Source organism: Cynocephalus volans, chromosome 4 (genome assembly GCF_027409185.1).
Source record: "Cynocephalus volans isolate mCynVol1 chromosome 4, mCynVol1.pri, whole genome shotgun sequence".
Lineage (NCBI taxonomy): Eukaryota > Metazoa > Chordata > Mammalia > Dermoptera > Cynocephalidae > Cynocephalus > Cynocephalus volans.
Window position 1 is genome coordinate 66,495,519 of NC_084463.1, and position 25,104 is coordinate 66,520,622.

Here is a 25,104-nt window from a genome sequence, read left to right on the forward strand (position 1 = left end):
ATTATGAATGAAGCTGCTATAAACATTTACATCCAGGTTTTTGTGTGCACATAAGTTTTCAAATCAGTTGGGTTAATACTAGCTGAATTGTATGATAAGACTATAGTTAGCTTTGTAAGAAACTGCCAAACTATCTTCCAAAGTACCTACCAGTTTTGCATTCCAAACATCAGTGAGTGAATTCCTGTTACTCCACATCTTTGCCAGCATTTGGTATTGTCACTTTTTTGGATTTAGTAATTTTTAATGTCGTATTTCATTGTTGTTTTAACTTGCAGTTTTCTAATGACAGAGATATTGAGCATCTTTTCTTATAATTATTTGCCAGCTGTATATCTTCTTTGGTGAGGTGTCTCTTCAGATCTTTTGCCCATGTATTAAATGAGTTGTTTTCTTGTTGAGGAGCTTTAAGAGGTTTTTGTTTGTTTGTTTTTGTATATTTTGTATATTTTGATACAAGTCCTTTATCGGATATCCATTTTGCAAATATTTTCTCCCACCCAGTGCTTGTGTTTTCATTCTTTTAACAGTGTCTTTTATAGAGCAGAAGTATTTAATTTTCATAAAGTTCAGGTTATCAACTTTTTCTTTAATGGATTATGCTTTTGGTGAATTCTAAAAACTCATTAAACCCAAGTCACTTAGATTTTCTTCTGTGATTTTTTTTTCTAGAAGTTTTATAGTTTTGCCTTCTACATTTAGAATTAATTTTTGTGAAAGGTGTGAGATTTGTCTATGGATTTATGTTTTTTGCATGTGGATGTCCAAATGTTCCAGCACCATTTTTTGAAAAGACCATCCTTTCTCCATTGAATTGCCTTTGTTCCTTTATCAGAGTTGATTATATTCATGTGGGCCTGTCTCTGGGCTGTTTTGCTGTGTTTGTTCTTTCACCAGTATCACACTGTCTTGGTTATGATAGCTTTATAGTAAGTTTTGAAGTTGGGTAGCATGAGTCCTCCAGCTTTGTTGTTCTTAGTATTGCATTGGCTAGTCTGGATCTTTTGCCTTTTTATACAAATTTTAGAATCACTTTTTGATCTACAAAATAGCTTCCTGGGATTTTGATTGGGACTGCGTTGAATCTGTAGATCAGCTTGAGAAGAACTGAAATCCTAACAATATCGAGTCTTCTAATCTATGAATATAATATTTCTTCACTTATTTAGATCTTTTTTGGTTTCCTATAGCAGAATTTTACAGCTTTTCACACCTAGATCTGGTGCATATTTCATTAGATTCATACCAAAGTATTATACTTTTTGGGTGCTATTATAAATCATACTGTATTTTAAATTTTAAATTCCAGTTCTTCATTGTTGGTATGTAGGAAAACAGTTACTTTTGTGTATTAACCTTATATCCTGTAACCTTGCTATAATCACTTATTAGTTCCAAAAGTTTGTTTGTTGATTCTTTATGATTTTCCACATAGACATCATGTCATATAGGAATCCTGCTGGATTTAATGTATGAATTTTGGGGGAACAAAGACATTTAGCACCCCACAAACTCCTTATGATTAGATTTGTAGAAGAGGTTTGTGTTTCTTTGCTCATTGTTGATTCCCTAGCTTGTAGAGCAGTGTGTGGCATTATTGTAGGCCCTCAGTAATTACTGATTCATGAATAAATGTCTCTGCTCACTTTGTCAAATTGTTTTTTATGTGTTCTAATTTATTTATTTTAGGTTTTAATTAATCTGTTTTTCTTTTCTCATTTATATGTCTATTTTCGTTTGGGAAAAATGATTTTTAATACCTATTTTAGGTGATATTTATGTTTATAATGCTTTAAAAAATGAACTTTATCGCAGTTTTCTTACCTATGATTGACACTTGTACCTAGCTCATTATCTTAGTAATCATGTAGGAAGTTTAGTTATTTCTTTCAGTATTTCATTTTCTAAGTTGCTTACAGACATTCCCAGTGCTCTTAATGGGAATGTCTGTTCTTTTTATGAATGTGGTTGTGAAATTACTGTAAATTTAGGTAAATATCTGTATCTACTCTTACTTTGTCCTTTCTCAGCAAAGTTTTAAAAATTTTCATTATTTTGTAAAATAGATCAATAAATAATGCCTGCCGTGAAAAATATTTCCAATCAGAACCTAACAAAAATAATAGAAAATAAGACCAAACTCCTTTGCAGAGTATTATTTATGCTCCTCATGAAACCATGCGCTCAGTGCATAGATACTAATTGACTTTTTTTTAAAAAAAGACAGTTTGTGTATAATGGAAAAATAGCACCAACTTTTAAGTAATACATGTATGTAAATAAACAGCATTAAGTAATCTTCAGGTTATTTCTTCTCCCTTTTAGCTGGGTTAATTTTTTTTTCTTGGCTAATAAGGGTGGGCCTGATTGATAGATATCAGTTAGACTATTCTACCATCACCAGGGCATGTATCTTTTTTTCTTGCAAAACTTGTACTGTTTTAAGGGTTTTCAAAGTATATCGCTCCATCAAATCAAGGATAAAGGGTCTGTCATTCATTCTGTCCTTCCTTGGCTAATCTTAATTTTTGTCTGATGTATAACAGTGAACATTAAGACTAGTGCTCTTACTTCCCAGTTTATTAAAAGCCATCTTCATGACTTAAAAAAAATTTTAAATATTATATCTCTTTAAAAATGTTAAAATAAAAAACATTCCTTTATAAGCAAGTATACTTTATTAAATATTAGCTGTTTTTCCCTGCTAGGGGCTCATCTGTTTCAACTGAGACTAAATAACAATAGCATTTCACCTTTGGAATCTTTTCCCCCTAGGTTTACTTATGTTTACCCAACTTCCGATCTCTTACTGAGGGGCACTGCCTGATAGTACCTTTGCAGCACCACAGAGCAGCTACCTTACTGGATGAAGACATCTGGGAGGAAATTCAGGTTAGCGCGATAATGTCACATTATCATTATAAAGCTCATGAGTAATTTTTGCAAACTATTGTGATAAATTCCAACAGGTTTTATATCTTTGTTCAATGATTTTATTTTCTAAACTTAAACGCTTGTATTTTCATAGTTATATAGATCTGCAGATCATGTTATTTCCTTTATATACTCCATCTTTTGAAAACTTTTGTGTACTAAATGAACTGTGACAAAATAATAATTATTTTTTCTTTAAAAAAATCAATCTAAGATTTCTAATTAGTCCTTTATGTAGCATGAGAATCATTCTTACCATAGTAAGGTAATACATTCCAACCAAAAGGAAAGAATTTTTCAGACAATGTAAAGAAATTTTGGGAGTTAGAGGTTTATATTCAGCATTTGCCGCATTTTCCTGTAATGGAATTGGCCTTCTCTGCTGCTGTGATTTTGTGGTGTTTTTATTTCTAGCTTTGATTTCTGCCCTTGTTCCTTCATATCCTGGCCCAGCTTTTAGATTCAGCAATTTGTTTTTATGGCTGATTTTTTAAGAGAGTAAAAGGCACAACATGGTTGAAATGGTTACTGAATTATTTCAAGACCTAATAATGACCAAAATAATAACAAAGAAAACTGTTGTTTTTCTAATGCCTGACAACTGAATAGGGGTTACAGGGAGCCCTAGTTAGAACATGTGAACTTTGTAAGACTTCAGAAGAGACTACTATACTAGTTTTTGCAGCATGCTGATAAAGGTGTCAGAAAAGGAGATATTTTGATGACATTTCATGAAATTTAGTCTTGTACTCCATTCACTTTTTAAATTTATTCTATGAAATTTGAAAGGGCAGATTGTTTTATTGCATCTGTGGCCAAGCAAGGGTAAGAATGTGGACAAGTAGTTTTGATATGAAAGTTTGTTTTTTTTCCTAGTAGTTGATGCCAGTGCCAATAGGTAATTTAAGGTGGAAAGTATGGAAATTTGGTTTTCAGAATTATTTTAGAATTTTTCTGGGATGCCTTTTAAAACTTTTACATATAAAATTGATTTAACCTAGAGGAAAATACAGTGCAGAAAAGATTTTAAGCAATTACAAGAATCTAGTTATATATTTTATATTTCTATAAAAAATTAAGCTCCTTGATGAAGAAATTGAAGTTGATAGGAAGAAATTTATTTTCAACAGATATGATATTGTATATGCTGTGAGAAATGTAGAGATAAAATTATTCATTAATTCTACCCAAAGGTATGGTATATTATAGTATAGGTTATGTTATAGTTTAGCAGATTTTAGAAGCCAGATGCATTATAGAAACTTGAGAGGGGAAGGAAAAGCCAAATTGTTTTATGTAAATAATGGCATTCTAACTCTTTTTGTGTAACATAATAAAAAAATTGTTAGAAGTTATAAATTACCGTAGGATAGTGAACTAATGAAATATCTGAATCCTAGCCTATTTACAGAAATGCATTTTTTGTTTTTACTTTCAAGTACGTATGACAACTGGAGTTCATTATACTCTGGCAAATATCCTTATAATTACCTCTTTTATTAGATATATTTTTAAAAAATGATATGGTATAGTCCAAAATATTGTTTGCAAATTCAGGAGCCACTTCTTTCAAGTGATTTTTATAACCATTATCTAGTGACATTTAAATTTAATTTTAGACCTTCTATTTAATAGATAATGCAAAGATAAATTTCAGGAGTGCAAGTTTGAGTAATCGCAAGTTTCCAATGAGCAAGATCCGAATTGTTAGTATTGTTAAATATATAGTAAAACTTGGTCCCCTTTAAATCTATTCTTACCTGTTTGACAAACATGCGTGAACAAATGCTATAGTCAGGCACTGTAGGCCCTTTTTTTTAAATATCCCAAATTGGTAGGATGGAAAGGAAGGAGGGTCATTGATGCTTGTCTACAATGGGCTTAACTATGGAGTGTTGTGATGAGGCCAGATTTTGCTGGGAAGCCATCAGTGTTGTTACCTTTAGATCTTTTTCTTGGGTGTAGTCATACCCTCCAGAAAAGATTCTTTCAGTCTTTTGCCTAAGCCAGCTATGTCTACTTGCCAGTGTTCTGGAAGCTGAGTTGGGGGAAGAAGGCTGGAGGTGGCAGAATGTTAACTTTTAAGAACTTAAGTAACCTTTTCTTTAACACCCTTGTTTTCAGACTGTATACTATCAGCTGTGTCTGATTTTCACAGCTCAGTTAACTTATGTCTTACCTTTTCCAGAGGGTAATCCTGTAATGAATGTCCTCCTGGTTAAGGAGGTGATCTGGCATGTTAATTGCATTTTCAAAAGAGTTTCATTTAAGTCATCTGTTCTTAGCCACACCTTCACCTCCACTTCCACACTTGATGTTGCCAATTCCTGAGCCTTTTGAGGGTTCTGCAGTGTAGCATGGGTTTCTTCTTTGCTATCTTTGCTAACCCCCACCTTTTCTCCTCCTCAAGGTATGAACCAGCTTTCTAGCATTTAAGTCAGATAGTATAGAGTGATCTGATTTTTATTGTGCTTTCTTACTCTTTGTTCAAGCAGGTTTATGCCTTTAAAAAAATTGTTTTAGTGTCATTTTTGAGGGGTCACTACATGGAGGGAGTAGAGATAAATGTGTATATTCAGTCCTGTCTCATAGCATTTATCTTTGTATAACCTGACAACTTTATATTTAGAAATGTTGTATGTTAAAAACTTGAATAAATTATAGCATTAAAATTATATAATCAACTCTATATAGCTTTAATAATTTTAATTTCAAAATACTTATTCATGTTTACCTGATTTTTTTGTAATGTGACTTGATACAAATTAAGAACTGCAACATTCTGACGTATAGTTTACTTAAATTCATTACAAGGAATGACGTATAGTTTACTTAAATTCATTACAAGGAATTTTAGTCCACATGCATTGACTAAATGAAGAATGGGCAATTAGATGAGTAATGATAGGTTAGAAATGTGGAAAATAGTGGTTACCAAAAGAACAAAGTGGTTTTTACTAGGAATACAGGAATTTTATGTCATCCCCATAACATGGGATCTCTGTATCTCTCTGAAGTATAAAATAGTTTGGTATATCTTGTAATAATGAACTACAAAAACTTTCCTCATTGTTTACTTGTTATATAACTTTCAAAATGAATATTATTGAAATATGTATAGTGTATTTATTAAGTGTGGAGAAAATCTTGCTTTTTGATAGAGTCTATCATCTTAAATTATTATATTAAACTCATTTTTAAATTAAAATCTTTTACATATGTAGAGGGGAAGAAGTACTTAAACGTATGAGTATCCTCCTTGGAGCTGTTAGTATGATGTTTTTCATCTTATAATACTAGACCATTCTTGTGTCACTAGCTAATTTAGTATTTTTTCAGTTTTCACTGTATAATTTATGACATCTTGAGTCTGCCTTCTTCACTGTTCTCCAGATAGAAAATAGAACAGTTATTCAAGAGTTAAACCAGGAAGGAAGTATGAACAAATAGGAAGTGAGGAAGTTTGTAAGATAAATCTTTGTATTATTTAAAATTTTATTATTGTTACTGCTGCTTTTTATCCACATCTTTTCTTATACAAAAAAGTTTGGGTTACAAATGTATAATTCCATTCAGGTAATGGTTTTCCTTTTTATACTATATGAAATTTTCTTTTTACCATAGTATTATATATTGAAATAAGTAACAATAAACTTTTTTAATAAATAAAAATTCATACACATAGTAATAACGAGCAAAGTAGAGACAGTCTAAAAAACTGTTACAAAAGCAAATTTGTGTATTTTCCTCTTTGGTTCTTTTTTCTAATTTGTTTTGTGCATGTAACACTAGGCATTTGATGGTAACTATCAGTGGAGACCGTGTGGGGAGCAGATAGGAGGCACACCCCCTCCTCCCAGCCAGGATGGTATCAGTGGAGACTTACTGGAAACTTAGAACTCTCATCCCCTACCGAGCAGTAATGAGTATGTTTTCCCCTTTCTGGGTATCAACAGAGGCCGAGTGGGGAACCTGAACTTCTTTCCCTACCTGGCAGTAACGAAGTAGTTTCCCTCCTTCTTCTGCTGGAGCACTGTTAGGAAGAGCCATATAAAACAGAAGGCTTAAGTAAGATCCACTCTCATAATTCCAAAATGGCCAGGTTTAAGTTGAAAATTACTTATTATTAAGAAAATCTCAACTTGAGTGGAAAAGGCTCAGTAGATGCCAATACTGAGATAACAAAGATGTTATAGTTATCTGGCAAAGGTTTTAAAGCAGCCGTCATAAAAGTGCTTCAGCAAGCAACTAGGAATACACTAGAAGGGACATACAATTTGAATGACAGCATATTTTTTTACCAGAAATCATGGAGGCTAGAGGGAGGTGGCACAGTTTCCAAGTGCTGGGAGAAAAGAACCGTCAACTAAAATTCTGTTCCAGTGAAAATATCCTTCGGGAATGACATTTCAGATGATGGAGAACAAAGAGAATATGTCACCAGCAAGATTGTCCTAAAAGAATGACTAAAGGAAGTTCTCTAAACAGAAAGGAAATAATAAAAGAAAGAATCTTAGGAAATCAGAAAGGAAGAAAGAACAATGAAATAAGTAAAAATATGGGTAAATACATTTCCCTGTTCCCATAATTTTCTTAATTGTGGTTGATGACTGACATGAAAAATTATAACAGCATCTGATGTGGTTCTAAGTGAATGCAGAGGAAGTATTTAAGACAATTATATTCTAAATGGAGGAGGGTAAGGGACATACAGGGAAGTAAGGTTTCTGTATTTCATTTGATCTGGTAGAATAATCTCAGCAGACTGTAATAAATTATATATAATGTAATGCTTACAGCAACCACTTAAAATGACTTAAAAAACTATACAAATTGATTGACTAAAAAGCGCTATAAATAAGTCAAAATGGAATTCTAAAAATGTTCAAGTAACCATGGGAAGTCAGGAAAAAGGAAGGAGACAAATAAAAAAAGAAGAACAAACAGAAAACAAAAAATAAAATGTTCCTACTATATCAGTAATTATTTAAATTATAAACAGTATTAAGTATAAAATTAAATGATAGAGTTTGGTAGAAGGGATTACATGACCCAACTATATGCTGTATATGAGAAACTCACTTTAAATGTAATAACATCGCAGGTAGAATGTGAAAGCATGGAAGTATATAGGTGAGCAATCCAAATAGTTTGTGAAAAAATGGAATTGAAAGATAAGATGAATCGTTCCATCAACTTTTTGAAGACCCCTTGTAGATCATGTAAACATTAATCCAAAGAAAGCAAGAGTGGCTATATTTATCAGATAAAGTAGACTTCAGAGCAGAGAAAATTACCAGAGAAGAGAGCGACATTACATAAGGATGAAAGGGTCAATTCACCAGGAAGACATAGCAGCCCTAAATGTGTGTGCAACAAATAACAGAGGTACAGAATACTTTGAAATTAATCAGTGCACTTCTAAATAATCTATGGGTCAAAGAGAAATCTCAAGAGAAATAAAAAATATATATATATTGAACTGAATTAAGATAAAATGACATGTTAAAATTTGTGAGACACAGATAAACAGTGCTGAGAGAGAAATTTATAGAACTAAAAACTTATATAAGAAAAGAGGAAAAATCTCACCATAATAACCTAGAAAAAAAGAAGAGCAAAGTAAATCCAAAACAAACAAAAGGGTGTAATAAAGATAAAAACAGAAATCAATGAAATTGAAAATAGAAAAACCATAGAAAAAAAAAGCTGGGGTTTTTAAAAAGATAAATAAAACTAACAGACTTCCAGCAAGACTGATAAAGAAAAAAATTGAGAAGACACAAGTTACCAATATTAGTAATAAACAGGATATCATATAGACTTTGCAGACCTCAAAAGGATAATAAGGAAATAATATGAACATACAATGTTTGACAACTTAGATGTCAATCTATACAATGAACTATACAATGTTTGACAACTTATATGTAATGAGCCAATTCCTTGAAATACACAAATTGTTACAACTCATTCAATATAAAATACCAAATTTGAAAAACCTTAAAGTTATTAAGGAAATTGAATTTATAATTTAAAACTTCTAAAAACTAAGTCTCTAAGCCCAGATGGTTTCACTGGAAAATTTTACCAAACTATTTAGGAAGAATTGACACCAACTCTATATAATCTCTTATAGAAAATAGAGGAGGAGGGTATATTTTCCATCTCATCTTATGAAGTTAGTGTTATCCTGATACCACAAAGACAGTTTAAAAAGCAAAAACAAAACAAAAAAACTACTACAGCTTAATATCCCTCATGAATATAGATGCAGCATTTTAAAACAAAATATTAACAAATAGAATTTGGCAATATATAAAAAGAATTATACACTATGGTCAAGTGGGGCTTATACCAAGTATGCAGGACTGATTCTGTATTAAAAAATGAATCAGCGTAATTCACCATGATCATATCAATCGATGAAGAAAGCATTTGACAAAATTCACATCCATTCATGATAAAAACTTTCAAAATCAAAATAAAAACCCTCAGAACAAAGACTAGCAACTGCTTGAATGAAGCTTATCTAACGTGTATTTTTTCCATAAGGCACATCGCGGTCTTGTAATGCATAGGAACACTAGACGACACTTTAGTACTATGCTTGGGGTCATTTTAAACAGGGAAATCAGCATCAAAAAGCACAAATGTGGAAATGTGGCACTAAATAGACCACAAAAAGGACACTTTACAGGATGAGAACTGAAACAAGGCAGGTCATCACTTTGTTCAACCTCAGCTGGGAATGTGTATGTCAGGTGACTCAAATTTTCCACTGCTCTACACTTGTCTGCAAATGACTTCAAAATTGCTGTGAGAATTGATTTTGTGATTGCAAGTAGATGGTAGCAAGTAGGCAAAATTTGCAAATACGGAATCCACAAATACTGAGGATGGTTGATACTTAGGTTTAAATTTAACCAAACATGTCCAGAATTTGTATGCTGAAAACCGCAAAACACCAATGGAAGAAATCTAAAAAAGATCAAATAAATGGAGAGACCATGTTTATGGATTAGGAGAGTCAACATAGTAAAGAATGACAGTTAATATAAAGGTTTAACACAATTTTTATAAAAATTCCAGCAAGAATTTTTGTAGGTGCGGACAAGATTATTCTTAACTTTATATGGAAAGGCAAAGGAACTAAAATAGCTAAGGCAAAATTGAAAAAGAAGAACGAAGTGACAGGAGTCAATCTTACCTGATTGCAAGACTTACTATATAGCTACAGTACAGATTATCTGATAAAGGTGAATGGTTAAGCATACTTTGGTACATTCATGTCAGGAATACTACTCAGTAATAAAAAGGATTGAACTATTCATACATGTAACAACCTGGATTGATTTCCAGGGAATTATGCTGATTTTAAAAAGTCAACCCAAAAGATTACGTGATTCTATTTATATAACATTCTTGAAATGACAAAATTAAAGAAATGAGTGGATTTGTGGTTTCCAGAGGTTAAGGCGAGGGAGGTTTTGGGGAGTCAGTACGGTGCAGAGTGACCGCAACTATAGAAGGGCAACAGGAGAGATCCTTATGATTGGTGTTGGAATTGCTCATATCTTGACTGTATCACTGTCAATATCCTGGTTGTGATATCGTTCTATAGTTTTGTAAGACATTATCATAATGGGAAACTGATAATGGGGTCTCTCTATATTGCTAATTACCTCAAAATAAAAAAGTTTAATTAAAATGTTATAAATCAAGCTGAAAAATCTAGGTAAAATGTGTATTATCTTCCTACTTAGATAAGTATATTTGTGTAACAACCTACAAGGCCAACTTTGAATATAAATTCTCAGACACATTGGAGGGCCACACTAGAGCATAGTGGTGTGGGGAGAGCTGGCCTCTGGTGCCCATCCTGCAGCCAGCTCTCCTTTCTTTCTACCCCTAACTCCATCCTATACTGCAAGGGGTGTCACATGATTGCATGCAGACATCCTGAACCATTCAGCTTCATTCAACCACCCTCTACAAACAGCTGTTCCTCAGGCCTAAGAGTTTGAAATACATGTATACATATATAATGGATTGTATAATAAATCTTAGCTCTTTGAGAAAAGAAAACCCTCTTACTTTTCAACTTTGGTATATTTGGCTTCCTGAATTTAAGGGTGCCCATCTACTCAGAGTACCTTTTTGGCTCATGGATATTTTCCTATGATTTTACTGTCAGTTCTGTATATTTTACCTCCTAAGTTAAATTTTATCTATTCCTTTTCTCAGTTTACTAGAACCATTTCCAATATATAGAGAGGAGGTTTCAGTTTTAAAAAACATTGCTTAAATATGTGAAATTATGTAGTAGATTTAGAAAGTAACATAACTATAAGATGACTTTATAGAGTTCAGACATTATTTTCTGGGTTTTTTGAAGGGATTTATTGTGCTTTTTATTGTTTTCATATTTTGAATCTCGTGTGCTTTATCTTGAATCTCCTGTATGCTTTATTTACCTTGTTTTTTTTCTTTAGATGTTCAGAAAATCATTGGTAAAGATGTTTGAAGTTAAGGGATTGGACTGCATCTTTTTAGAGACTAATATGAGCATGAAGAAACAGTATCACATGGTTTATGACTGCATTCCTCTTCCAAAGGAAGTTGGTGATATGGCTCCCATCTATTTTAAGGTATTTATAGCTAGTCTTTGCATACATATTTATTTTTTGCTGTAGTTCTATTTTATGAATACAGTTATCTTTGTTATATTTTTTCCCTGATATACAAGTACTTATATTAAATTTTATATCATATAAAGAAATGAAGTAAAGCACAAGATATTCTGCAGTATAAATTTTCATCAAGGAAATTTGAGATTTTAACCTTTTAAAAGGTCATACTTAGAAGCATGAATAGACTATCAAATGGTAACGAATAATTTCCATTTTAATTTTTCACTTTTCAAATTAAAGCAAGGTTTTACTTTGAAGCACTTTCAAATCAAAATTGTAGTCATAATTCTAGAAAACTGATTATTGAAATACATTAGAGCCAAAGATAATAACATACAAACAGTACAAATTACAGTTGTTGAAACAAGTTATTGCTATAAGTTTTAGTATTTAATATCTCATCATGCTATTTGTAAAAAGAAAAATTTCCAACACGATGTACATTTTTGGAAACATAATAAATGATTAGAGTTTGTAACCAGATAACTGTCATTAAACATTCAGACAGCTTTTACCAAATAGTATGTGCTTCATGCTGATCTGAATACGATTTATAGAATAATACAAATGCGTAAATATAGAACCATATATGAAGTATTAACATGTCCAGAGAAAAAGAAAGGTAATGTTTTGTGAGCTGGGTTAAGAAGATGCATATGAAACATTTACACAATATGGGATGGTAAAATTTATTTATATGAACTGTAAGATCAAATAAAAAGTATTATAAAATCTTTCAGGGTTTATGAGTTGATAAATATCTTCTTTCTCTGTAGAAATCTTTAAAGACAATCTGATTATTTGATGTGAAGACTTATGCCATTAAAGTATGAGAATAAGCTAGATAATCCCAAAGATTCATGCCAGTCCTACGTTAGCCAAATTTAGTTGAGAAAGTGATTATTATACTTTTTTCAGTGTGTTTTTCTGTATTTCTCAGTAGTCTTAGGTGATTGTGACTAGAGGTATTTGAGGTATGTGGCCCAGCACAGAACAGCCACTGTTGCTCATGTGGGGTGACAGAAATGTCATCTCTTAGCAGACTTATGTATCACTTTCTCTTCTACACTAAGCCTTTTATGATCATTAAATGTGCATTTTATTTATTATTTGATTTGATTTCAATTTTATATTGAATATGCTATATTTTAACGTGAAGCCAATTAACTGATACCTTTTAAATAGGGGACAGCAGTACATCTGATGTATTTCAGTTGTACTTATTTCAATGTTAATGTCATCTTTAAAATTTTCTTCATTAATAGTGATACTGTAAAAAATGAGGTTATTTTATGTTAATCATCCTGGCTTTTCTTTTTATCAAAAATAGTAGTCATACTGCTTAGCCTAGGAAGTCTTTGAATCCCATTTCTGTGTACTTTTCTTTCCCTGCATTTAAAAAAAAATTTTTTTTCAATTACAAATTGACAAATTACAGCTGTATAAATTCTGCCATCAAAAACATAAAATGTGTAGAGTTGTATATAAATCACAGTTAAGTTGACATCAGCTTGAAATAGACTGTTATAAGGTATTCCCTACATTTTTACTTCTTTATAATATGGGCAGAAATAGTTCAAGTCCTTGGTTGCCAGAAAGCATATGAATTACTCTGTTGATATTTGGAAGAAGAGCAGTAAAACTAAATGAATTTATTTGAGTAGATTTTAGTGAATGCAGTGAGGAATTTGTGAACTTTTATGTTCACAAATTATGTTCACTATTAAGTTGCTCAGTCTTATTAAGGATTGTTTTTGTGTTGTAAAGTTGACCAAGAGTTGTGAGTTAAGAATGAGTAAAAGAATATTGTCTTTGGTGAGAGTAGAACAGTGGTTACCAGCGACTGACTGGGGAGGGAAGGTGGGAAGGGAAGACATGGAGAGGCTGGCCAACCAGAGCGAAATTACAATTAGATAGGAAGAATAAGTTCTGATGTCCTGTTGTACAGTAGGGTGACTATGATTAGCAGTTAAGTTTTGTATATTACATAATAGCTAAAGGAGAGGCTTTTGAATGTTTTTGCCACAAGGAAATGATAAATGCATGAGGTGATGGTTACATTAACTATCCTGGCCCATCGTTACACAACATACATATGTATCAAAACATCACAATATACCCCTAAGCATGTATGATTACAATGTGTCAATTAAAATAAATAAATAAATAAAAAAGAACATAGTCTTTGGCTAAAGATAGTACTTTACAAAATTAAAAAGTTCCAATTTTAAATAACTAAAATTAAAGCCTTAATTCATTCAGAATAATGTAATTAATTCGCTGTATTACTTTGTTTTAAATGGTCTCTTTGTAATTTCTTAGAAAGCCATAATGGAATCTGATGAAGAGTGGTCTATGAACAAGAAGTTAATTGATCTCTCCTCTAAAGATATCAGGAAGTCTGTTAAGTACCAATTTTTTTTCTAGTATAAGAAATTACCATAGTGTTCAGAATCTTCATCATTTTCCATGTCTTAGTTTAAAAGAAACCATTTGGCCGAGTGTCTAAAGGTGAAGTAACTCATTCCACAACTTAAAAAAAAAAATTATTTTCTTCCCAGCTGCCCTAGAAAATGCTTATTTGTTTGTAGAGGGTTTTTATTTGTTCATATGAACGTTTCTCTTCCTGACCTTCAGTCCTCTGCCATTGTAGTCCCTATAATTGGTTGTGGCAACCATTAGATTCTGCCCTGAGAGCTCCTCTGGTGGGCTTCTCAGCTCCTGTGGGACAAGTGGTGAGTGCAGCCTTCTTGTTAATGGAATTACTCTGGGAGAAGAAATTTTCTAGAGGCTCCAATTTGAATTTGGAACTCATTTTCTTTTTCTTACATGAAGATTTCCTGCTATGTTCCTTTAAAACAGTAGTTGAGTTAAGATGGATTCTTTTGGAGACTTGCTTCACCGTGTTTCATAGTTTAATCTTGATTTGCAGATCACCTTTTGAATATAAGTTGCATGTAAGTTGAGTACTTCTGTAATAGCCTCTCTCTTTTCTAGAAATATAAGTTAAATGTAATAGAGATTTAATAGAAGTATGGATTTCTTTTTTGTTTTTCTGTTAAAAAAATAATTTATTCTACAAATATTTACTGAGTGCCTGCTATTTTTCAGGCACTGTTCTAGGTGCTTTTTGTAAAATAGTAGAACAAAACAGAAGATTCTTGTCTTTGTTGTGCTTATTTTTTAGTGCCAGGGTTGGCAACTCAAACCTTCATGCTAAATTCATTCTTCTGTCTGTTTGTGTAAACAAATTTTTGTTGGAACTCAGGCACACTCATTTGTTTATGTATTTGTCTATGGCTGCTTTCATGCTACAAGGCAAGAATTGAGTAGTCCCAACAGAGACTATATGATCCCCAAAGCCTAAAATATTTTATGAGAACCTATTACAGAAAAAATTTGCCAATCCCTGTTGTAGCAGATGTCAGTAGAGTATTTCTCCCCTATTTCTTCTTTTGGAAAGCCACATTCCCAATACATGTCATGTGACTGATAGGATTCCTTATTACACTTACTATACTGCAGTCAAAAGATTCAAATTTTATTTTATTATTGAAGAAATAGTTTTTATTCAGAGGTTAAAGACCTTGAAAGCACAAGCAATAAAAGCAAAAGTAGACAAGTGGGATTATATCTAACTAAAAAGCTTCTGCACAGCAAAGAAAACAATCAACAGAGTGAAAAGACAACCTATGGAATGGGAGGAAATATTTGCAAACTATGTATCTGACAAGGGCTTAATGTCCAGGATATATAAAGAGCTAAAACATTGTCTATAATCATTTTCTGTTCTCTTGCTGGTGAATTGGGCCAGACAACATATTAAAATACAAACAAAAACAAAAATCCCCTAAAGGTCCTATTTACTTCTCTCCCTTACGAGCCTATAGAAAAAGGTGTTTAATGTGCATGTATCTTTTGTCCTTGGGTTTTTCACATTCTCATATCATAGCTTCCCGTGCCATTAAATATTCTTTCAGAGCACACTTTTAATGACAGTAGAAAATATTTTAAAGTAAGAAATTTAAATATATCATTCTCCATTTGCTATAATGTATATATAGTTTCTTACTAGTGAACCACCCAGTATCCATTACTTATTTGTTTTTTAAAACCCAGATGAGTACCTGAATTAAGTAGCCAGCAAGCCTTAATATTTTTAACTTAACCAATACAGAAAATAAAATTCAGATACAGATCCTTATAAGAACAGCAGTTGTATATTCAACCTAAAAGCATTTCAAAGATAGCAACAATTGCCTTTACTAAGGCATCACATAGTTCCTGTATATGAGACTATTCGAGAGTCACAGTGGATGGGGGTTGACCAGATGACCTCTTGAGGTCCCTCTTAGCTTTAGGATTCTATAATTATGAAGATAGAGTTGGAAAGAAAACTTTAGTATAAGAATAATTCCAAAGAAAGCCAATTTTTAGGTTAACAAGCTTTCCGGTGTCTTTTTTAAATGATTAAAGTGTTTCTGAACATTAAGTGAATAATATTGAGTTATTTTAACATTATTTTTACTTCTGAAAGAACCTCATTGTACTTGTTTGAAAAGTTTTATATCCATGGTAATTTTGTAAAGTATTTTGCCTGCTTCATTGGAGATGAAGTGACATTTTTTTCATGAAGTAGATTCTTGGCTTGTAATAGAGATTCACTTATTTGTAATTCATTCTGAATTTTTTTGAATTTATGCTTTTTAAAAAATTTAAGCTTTCCCTTTTCTGTCCATTCTATTTGTGTTGTATGAGTCTGTTGGTTTCTTTACAGTGTCTTGTGAAGTTCATGAAAGTAGCAGGGGAAACAGATTTGAGTGTGCAGTGCAGAGGAGTTGCATGATGATAAATAACTTGTCAGGAAAAGTGATCATTTTTCATAAGGCTTTTTCATTGAGATTTCATGAGAATTCTTCCTGAATTTTTAAAAATGTTATCTTAAGTTTAATTTTGTAGTAACATAGCAATTGAAAAACATCTAACATTTTTTAAAACTAAGGAAGTTACTTCTAAAGTTTAGGTTTAGCAGAGACCTTAAACTCAAAGATACTTATAGGAAGTCAGGAGTAACACCTGGAATAAAAGGAAAAAATTCAGATATTACTGTTTTTCTACCATAAATAAAATTTCTTACTGTAATTCTGTCAGTACTTTTAAAAAATTTTTATATTTTTATTGAAGCATAATTGATTATACATATTTGGGGGTGCAATGTTGACTACCATCACCTGTGTACAACATATGTTTATCAAATCAATATTATTAGCATATTTATTATTAAACATCACAATTATTCTTTATGCCCCTTATCTAATCTTTCTTTATCCCCCTCTCCTTTCTCCCCTCCCACCTCTAATAACCATAGACTCGTTCTCTCCTTCTGAAAGATTAATGTATTATTATGGTCTTTCATTTATTTTCCTTTCCCTTTCCCTTTCCCTTTCCTTTCCTTTCCTTTCCCCCACCCTCCCTCCCTCCCTCTCTTCTCTTTTCTCTTCCCCCCACTACACACACACACACACACACACACACACACACACACACACACACACACTTATGAGTGAGGACATGTGGTATTTCTCTTTCTGTGTCTGGCTTATTCACTTAACGTAATTTTCTCCAAGCTCAACCATGTTGCTGCAAATGGCAGAATTTCATTCTTTTTTTTATGATTGAGTGGTATTCCATTGTATATTTATACCACAATTTCCTTATCCAGTTGTCCATTGATGGACATTTAGGTTGGTTCCATATCTTGGCTATTGTAAATAGAGCTGTGATGAACATGGGAGTGCAGGTATCCCTTCGACATGATGATTTCCATTCCTTTGGGTATGTACCCAGAAGTGAGATTGCAGGATCATGTGGTAGTTCTGTCTGCAGTTGTTTGAGAAACCTCCATGCTTTTTTTTTTGTGATGGCTTTACCATGTTACAATCCCACCAACAGTGTAGTAGAGTTCTTCTTTCTCCACATCCTCATCAGTATTTGTTATTCTTAGTCTTTTTAATAATTGCCAATCTAACTGGTGTGAGATGATATCTCAGTGCGGTTTTGATTTGCATTTCCCGGATGATTAATTATGTTGAGCATTTTTTCATGTACCTCTTGGCTATTTGTATGTCCTCCTTTGAAAAATGTCTGTTCATCTCCTTTGCCCATTTTTTAATTGGATTATTTGATTTTTTACTGTGAAGTTGTTTGAGTTCCTTGTATATTCTGGATATTAATCCCATGTTGGATGTATAGTTCACAAATATTTTCTTCCACTCTGTAGGTTGTCTTTTGGCTCTGTTGGCTGTTTCCTTTGCTGTGCAGGAGCTTTTTAGTTTGGTATACTCCCATTTGTTTATTTTTTCTTTTGTTGCTTATGCTTTTGGGGTCTTACTCATAAAGTCTTTGCCTACTTCTGAAGTATTTCCCTTATGTTTTCTTTTAGTAACTTTATGGTTTCAGGTCTCATACTTAAGTCTAATCCATTTTGAGTTGATTTTGGTGTATGGTGAGAGGTACAGATCTAGTTTCATTCTTTTGCATATAGATGTCCAATTTTCCCAGCACCATTTATTGAAGAGGCAGTCTTTTCGCCAATGCATGTTCTTGTTGCCTTCGTCAAAGATCAGTTGGCTATAAGTTTGTGGGTTGATTTCTGGGTTCTCCATTCTGTTCCATTGGTCTGAGTGTCTGTTTTTATGCCAGTACCATGCTGTTTTTGTTACAGTAGCTTTGTAGTATAATTTGAAGTCAGGCAGTGTTATGCCTGTGGCTTAATTTTGTTTGCTCAGGATTGCTGTGGCTATTTGGGGTCTTTTGTTGTTCCATATGAATGTTAGGATTGTTTTTTCTATTTCTATGAAGAATGTCACTGGTATTTTGATGGGAATTGCATTGAATCTGTAGATCGCTTTGGGTCGTATGGACATTTTCATGATGTTCATTCTTCCAATCCAAGAGCATGGGATGTCTTTCCATCTTTTTGTGTCGTCTTTAATTTCTTTCAGTAGTGGTTTGTAGTTTTGTTGAGCCTTGGTATGTATATTAGTTTCCTATTTCTGCTGTAACAAATACCACAAATTTATTATTTTATAGTTCTGGAGATCACAAGTATGAAATGGGGTTCGGTGGGCCAAAATCAAGGTGTCAGCAGGCCTGCATTCCTTCTGGAGGCTCCAGAGAAGAATCCATTCCCTTGCTTTTTCCAGCTGCTAGAAGCCATGTGCCTTTTGAGACTTGTGGCCCCTTCCTTCATCTTCAAAGCCAAAATTGTAGTATCCTCCAATCTTTCTCTGACTCTGGCCCTCCTGTCTCTTTCTTTTAAGTATCCTTGTGATTACATTAGGCCCATCTGGGTAACCCAGGATAATCTCCTCATTTCAAGATCCTGAACTTAATCACATCTGCAAAGTGTCTTTTGCCATGTAAGGTAACATATTCGTGGAAAATTGTAGACTAGGGAAGGCACTGAAATCTGTAGGAGGCCATTATTCCACCTACCACAGTATGATACAAACAAAAGGCTTGCGTAGTGTCATCATACATTTCTTCCTTAAGTTATTTCTCTCTCTCAAAGTACTATCCTTTAGTTGATATAGTTCCATAACATCCTTTTAGTCCTCTTAGATTCATGCTTCATACCTGCTGACCTAGTTCAGATGGCAAAAATATTGTAATAGAGCCTTTTTTCTTTGACCATGAGGTTTGCACAGACCATTCTTGTATGGGAGATGGAAAGGAAAGTAGTGATCTTCTATATGTGAATAATCTTTTATATGCCAAGAACTGGGCTGGGCACTTCATGTAAATTGTCCTATTTGATCCTCACAGCAAACTTCTGAACTCTTCATATTTCTCATGAGTCTCAGAGATGTTAAATAGCTTGCCTAAGGTCACACACTTACAAGCATCCTATCTGCAATTAGAGCTTTGTCTGTCTCTTTTATTTTATTTTTTCTTAGCAGTCAAGGTCATACAAGATTATTGTATTAATATGGAAATATAGAAAATTATAAAGCCACAAAACAGTAACCCATTTCTCTGCATTTTGTTATACACTATTTTAAAAATTTTTTTCAAACTTATGCTTTTCCTATAACATGAACAACTCTCTTTATGAGCCCTAATTTTAATTGCTTTATAATATTTCAAGATGACTACTCTCTTTCCACCATACCATTATGCAATTCCAAGTTGTACCATCTTGAGGATATAGAATTCATATAGTTAAGTAGAAATATGTGATTCAGTGCCCCAGTGAGTAAATGCTGACTGGATGAAGGGATTAGAGAAGGGAAATGTTGTTATAAATTGACTCACTTGAGCAATTTCTAGTGACAGAGTTGGGGCTTGGAAGAAAATCTTGCAAGGACACAAGATCTACTCCACTGAGAGAGAAAGCAAGAAATTATGGTCTTTTCCAGCCAGTCAAGATATAGTTTAAAGTATTTCCTCTGTGTGTGTGTGTGTGTGTGTGTGTGTGTGTGTGTGTGTGTGTAGAGAAGGAGGGAAGGGAAGGAAGAGAAGGTGTGTGTGTGTGTGTGTGTGTGTGTGTGTGTGTGTGTGTGTGTGTAGAGAAGGAGGGAAGGGAAGGAAGAGAAGGAAAGATGAAAAGAGAGTTAATCCTGGAAATATTTTGAATTGAGGTTGATAAACTAAGTGTTGCTATGTCCATCTCACCCGTTAATAAAAAATTTTGATTGTTCTTGTTTAATTTACCTTTGATAAATATGTAGTAGTAAAGATTCAGGAATATTGTAAGCAAAGCTTTAAGTATATAGCCCAGGCCTCTCTTCCTGTTCTGCATTGTGAGTAAAATATAGGAAAGCATATACTTATTCTTTTATTTGTGCAGTCTAAGAAAAATTATTCTTTGGTTATACAAAAGAAAATTTCCCCATTTTTCCCTAATGACAGGAAATTAATTGGTTTTGATTATAATTGCTAGATATGATGAGCTGTCTGGCTGAAACACTACCAAAATGAAATCTTTTCCTTAGAAAGTTAGGTCATTGCTTAAGTATCTCTAGAATTGTAAATTTATTGTGTACATTTATCTTGAGGGATGCTTAATTACTGTCATCTCAGAGAGCAGGAAGAGATACTAAGCATTACCTTCTGATTTCATGTTGTATTTTATGTGTGATTTGTCTGTTTGTTTAGGTGCCCAGAGGCTTACCTTACTTCTCTGTGGACTTTGGCCTTCAAGGAGGGTTTGCCCATGTTATTGAAGATCAACACAAATTCCCTCATTACTTTGGAAAGGTATGCTCACAAATTTGATAAAATTCCAGAGTTTAGCAATTTGGTTAACATTTTTCTTTCGAAGGGAAATCAAAACTTTGGGCACAGTGTATAGTGAGGTTAGTGAGTACTTCCCCACCCAGTTTTTAGAGTGAACCTTGTAATTATTAATAAACGTTGTAATTATTAATATAAATATCCCAGGATGTTTATAACAGCCTCAGGATTATCACTTTGGAGCCAGACATTTCTTGCCAGTGTCAACAGTAGTGACTATAAATATTTTCTTTTGGAGTTAGCCAGCCTTGTGCTTTAATGATGATAATTGCTGACACTTATTAAGGGCTTACAGTGTGCCAGCTACTGTTTTAAGTACCCATTTAATGCTCACAATAACTTGTTGTGTAGATGTTGTTATAACTTTCATTTCACAGGTGAAGAAACTGAGCTATAGAGAGATTACTTAATTTGCCCATGGTTATGTGCTACTAAGTGACAGAAACAGAGGTGCATATGGTTATGGTTGAACTAGAGAACAAATTATCTCACTTCTTCATTTATAGTTAAGCAAGTTATAGGACAAGAAGAATACATGACTCATTTCATACAAATAGTTTCTGGGCAGATGTTAGAGTACAGATCTTTTAATTTCCAGTATGTTCTAGTAGGGATGTAGACCTTAAATTAGAGGTCTGTGGAGTATCTGGGAAGTGTACATAAGTTAGTGTCAGGAACTGAAATGAAATTAATGCAGCTACTGAAACAGTTAAAAGAAGTCTGGGCAGTAATAGCTGTAGAAGTGGCCTTTCAGTCTAGTGTAGCTCCGGTCTTTCAGCTCATATCATCCCTGTGTAGTCAGTTCCTCTAAATTAGAGGGGCCTAGATGAACTCTGCTTGGGTTGCTCCCTCTTCCCCACCCTGCTGTCCCCTTCCTCCCCACTTTCATCTCCTCACAAGGCCATCTTTTACAGTGAATAGGGATGTGTCAGGAGGAATCTCAACTCCAGAGGTTTAGATTTAAAACTTTTTATGCTGTTGTTCTTAATGGATTAACCAGGGGTCCAAAGTCATATGTATCTTTAAAACATTACAATATGTTACAGAAACTTTTGCTTGAGAAATTTTCATTTTTTTTTTTTTTTTTGCCCCAGAGTTACCTAGAAAGAAATTTGTTTTTTTTTTCTGCTCTGAAAAACCCCGTTGTTATTCAGTAGCTTCCTAATTGAAGTCTCTGTGACTCCGGATTTATTTTGTTAGATCTTGATTCTAGTGAAAAGGAAGTAAAATACCCTTTTTTTTTCTTGAATAAATTTAATTGGTAGATTTGGTAGATTGCCCCCCTTCATATATTATGCATGTAAATTGGTTTATATGGTACTGTTTTAAGGATAAAAGCAAAGTTTCCCCTAGTCAACATTCTGTCACTGAGCCATTTTTCTCAAAATTTGCTTTTTCAAGAGATAACCTGTGGGCACAAGAACTCCTCCCTTCAGCCTGATACCTGAGTAATTGCTCAGACAGCAAGAAGAGATTATTGGGATGGTCTCTTTTTATTAACAGCTGCTTCAGTAACAGAGCAAGAATCAATCCTGTGTGGTACATGTAAAACAAAATTTGGTATATTATAGAGACAGTTTCAGATTAATTTATAAGCTAGGCTTTCTTAAACTATATTGCTTACTTGAACTGATGCTGAGAAATCTTGCAGTAAATCTCAATTTGTTTCTCTTGATGTTTTATACAGACTGCTATTTCTGTTGGCTCATTTATTTCCCTTTCCTAATGAAAAGAAGTCTTCTTTTCATGAAGCTTCTCCTGATTTATTCAAGAAATAGAATTTTTTCTTCTTTTAAGTCTCCAAATGGTCTGCTTATGCACTTACCTTATTCTGTTTTGTAAGAAAGGCTTTCATATAGCTGAGTCATTATTCTGGCTCCCACCACAGCTCATGTTAAAGCTCTCTGAAGACAGATAGCTCTATGTTAGTTATCTCTGTATGTTCTTCAGTATTCAGCATTTGCTTGTGCATTATAGGTCCCCATGGTATATTTACCGAGTAAAGATGAAGAACCTGTGTCTTATAGAGGTTACATAATTTGTCCAATATTTCACCACACAGTCTGATAGAGTTAGACTAAATATGCAGAATCTGATCCTTAGTCCAGTGTTTTTCTTTATTACTATACTGCCCTCCAAGCATTAGAGATCTTCCCTTATCTTTCTGTGCATGGATATTCACATGCATAAATTTGATTAGTTTCTATAGCTAATAGCACAAGAAGAGGATCATGAAGGAAATTATCTAGAATAATAAGCAGATAACCAAAAAGACATTCTTTTCAAGGCTTGAGAATGTAACTAAATTTTTAAGTGAAGGTGATTTATAATTTTTAATTCTAGATTTACTTAGGTTAGTATTAAAATATGATTTTGTTTCCTGAAAAAATATCTCCAGCAAGTAGTGGAAGAAACTGGTTTATAAATATACTGTGTAACAGAGAGAACATTAGCCTGAGATTCAACTGCATTGAGCAACAAAGTTAATAATTGCCACAAGCTGATTAACCTTTTCTCCAAACTGTTTACCAGAGCAGGTAATGTGGACCAAAATAATTAAATTTCACTTTCTCATCCTCCCCTTTGGTACTGCCTGTTAGATGTGCTAAGCAACGAAATGGACAAATTGCTTGACAGAAGACATGGGGAGGACTCCTAGAATCAGAGTTTACATAGTTGGAACTAATTGAAAACAGGATTTTTTTTTAAATTGGAAACGAATAATTATGCAACATTTGAACATTGTCATGGAGAACTACTTATTGTTATATTTAATAGCAGCATAAACAACAATAATTTCATTCCTATTTTTATTAGTATTTATATATGCATTTGTTTGTATTTTTTTCATTCATTGAAAGGAAATAATTGGTGGAATGCTGGATATAGAACCAAGACTTTGGAGGAAAGGAATCCGAGAAAGCTTTGAAGATCAGAGAAAGAAAGCACTGCAGTTTGCTCAGTGGTGGAAACCATATGACTTCACCAAAAGTAAAAAATGTTGAAGTGTACGTTTCCTTTTTACTATCCTCTTCAGGTCCCATTCAATTTTATTTCCATTGCATCTGCATAAACAACTGACCCTTAGGTCACAGGTAAAGAGAGTCACGGCAGCAAACTCCTCTGGGTATCTGACAACCATGCATCATTTTTTTCCTCCCCACCTGTTCCTGTGGACTTCATTTTAGTGACCATGGAGTAAGGGCAGATATGTTGGATGACATGCTCACATTCCTGTTCTGTACTTACTTCCTGGTGTTCAAAACTAGACAGTTTATTTAGAGAAAGCTTTTCTGAAGGGATATCTAGGAAGCATAGCAAATCTTTTGTTCAGAGGGAAGTGGGTCTACTTCGAGGTTAAGTCTATTGCCTAGCTTCTTTTACAGTTTTTAGAATAAGACTAAGTGAGATTTCTTTCAATAGGATTTTGTAGAAGAGATCTTAATTTTCTACCACTAGCATATAGTATGACTACTATACCTTTTGTTAAAGGAAAAATAATGTTTCAGAAGTATTAAAGGATTAAATGATAAAATATATTCACAATTCAAGTTTGTTTTAATTTCTGGATTTATTAATAGTATCTTTGAATTTTGGTGGCTTTAAAAGTAATTGTTCCAGATAACACAATTTACAGTTGTTTGGGGTTTGTATGAAAGTTCAAATTTGTAGCCAAATCATTGTTTTGGGGTTATATCGATTATCACAAAATCTTAAATAATGAGAGTATTCTACATGTTAGGAGCACTCTCTGTTGTTGTCACTTGATCTAAATTACTTAATTTGTCAAGAGAAAACCCTGTACTTATAAAATATGGCTGTGGTGTGGGAGTATTCCTGCTCTTTTTTATATGGAAGGTATTGTTGCAATAAGTCTTTTTCAAAGATCTTGTTGTTTTGGATTCTCAGCCTTGACATTTTGTCATGAAATGTTGACTACCTAGAATCAGTGTGAAGCAGACTGCAGAATAACTCATAACTTTATAGATTATTTTTAATATCAGGATGTTATTATTAGCATGTTAAAAAAGAGAAATGTTTATGTTCTGTGTGTAGTTTTTTTTACTTTCACAAATAAGTTGAAGCTTAATGGTATCCGTTTTTCAATATTTGCAAATTACATATAAGCATATATATCAAATAGATTTTTGACAGTATTTCATTTATTGCTGTTTTCAAA

At 33.1% G+C, this 25,104-nt stretch overlaps 1 pseudogene; it reads left to right on the forward strand.

Moving 5' to 3' along the window:
- Window positions 1-24,413, forward strand: part of LOC134375402 (CWF19-like protein 2) — a 97,827-nt pseudogene extending 73,414 nt beyond the window's left edge.
- Window positions 24,414-25,104: the final 691 nt, after the last annotated feature.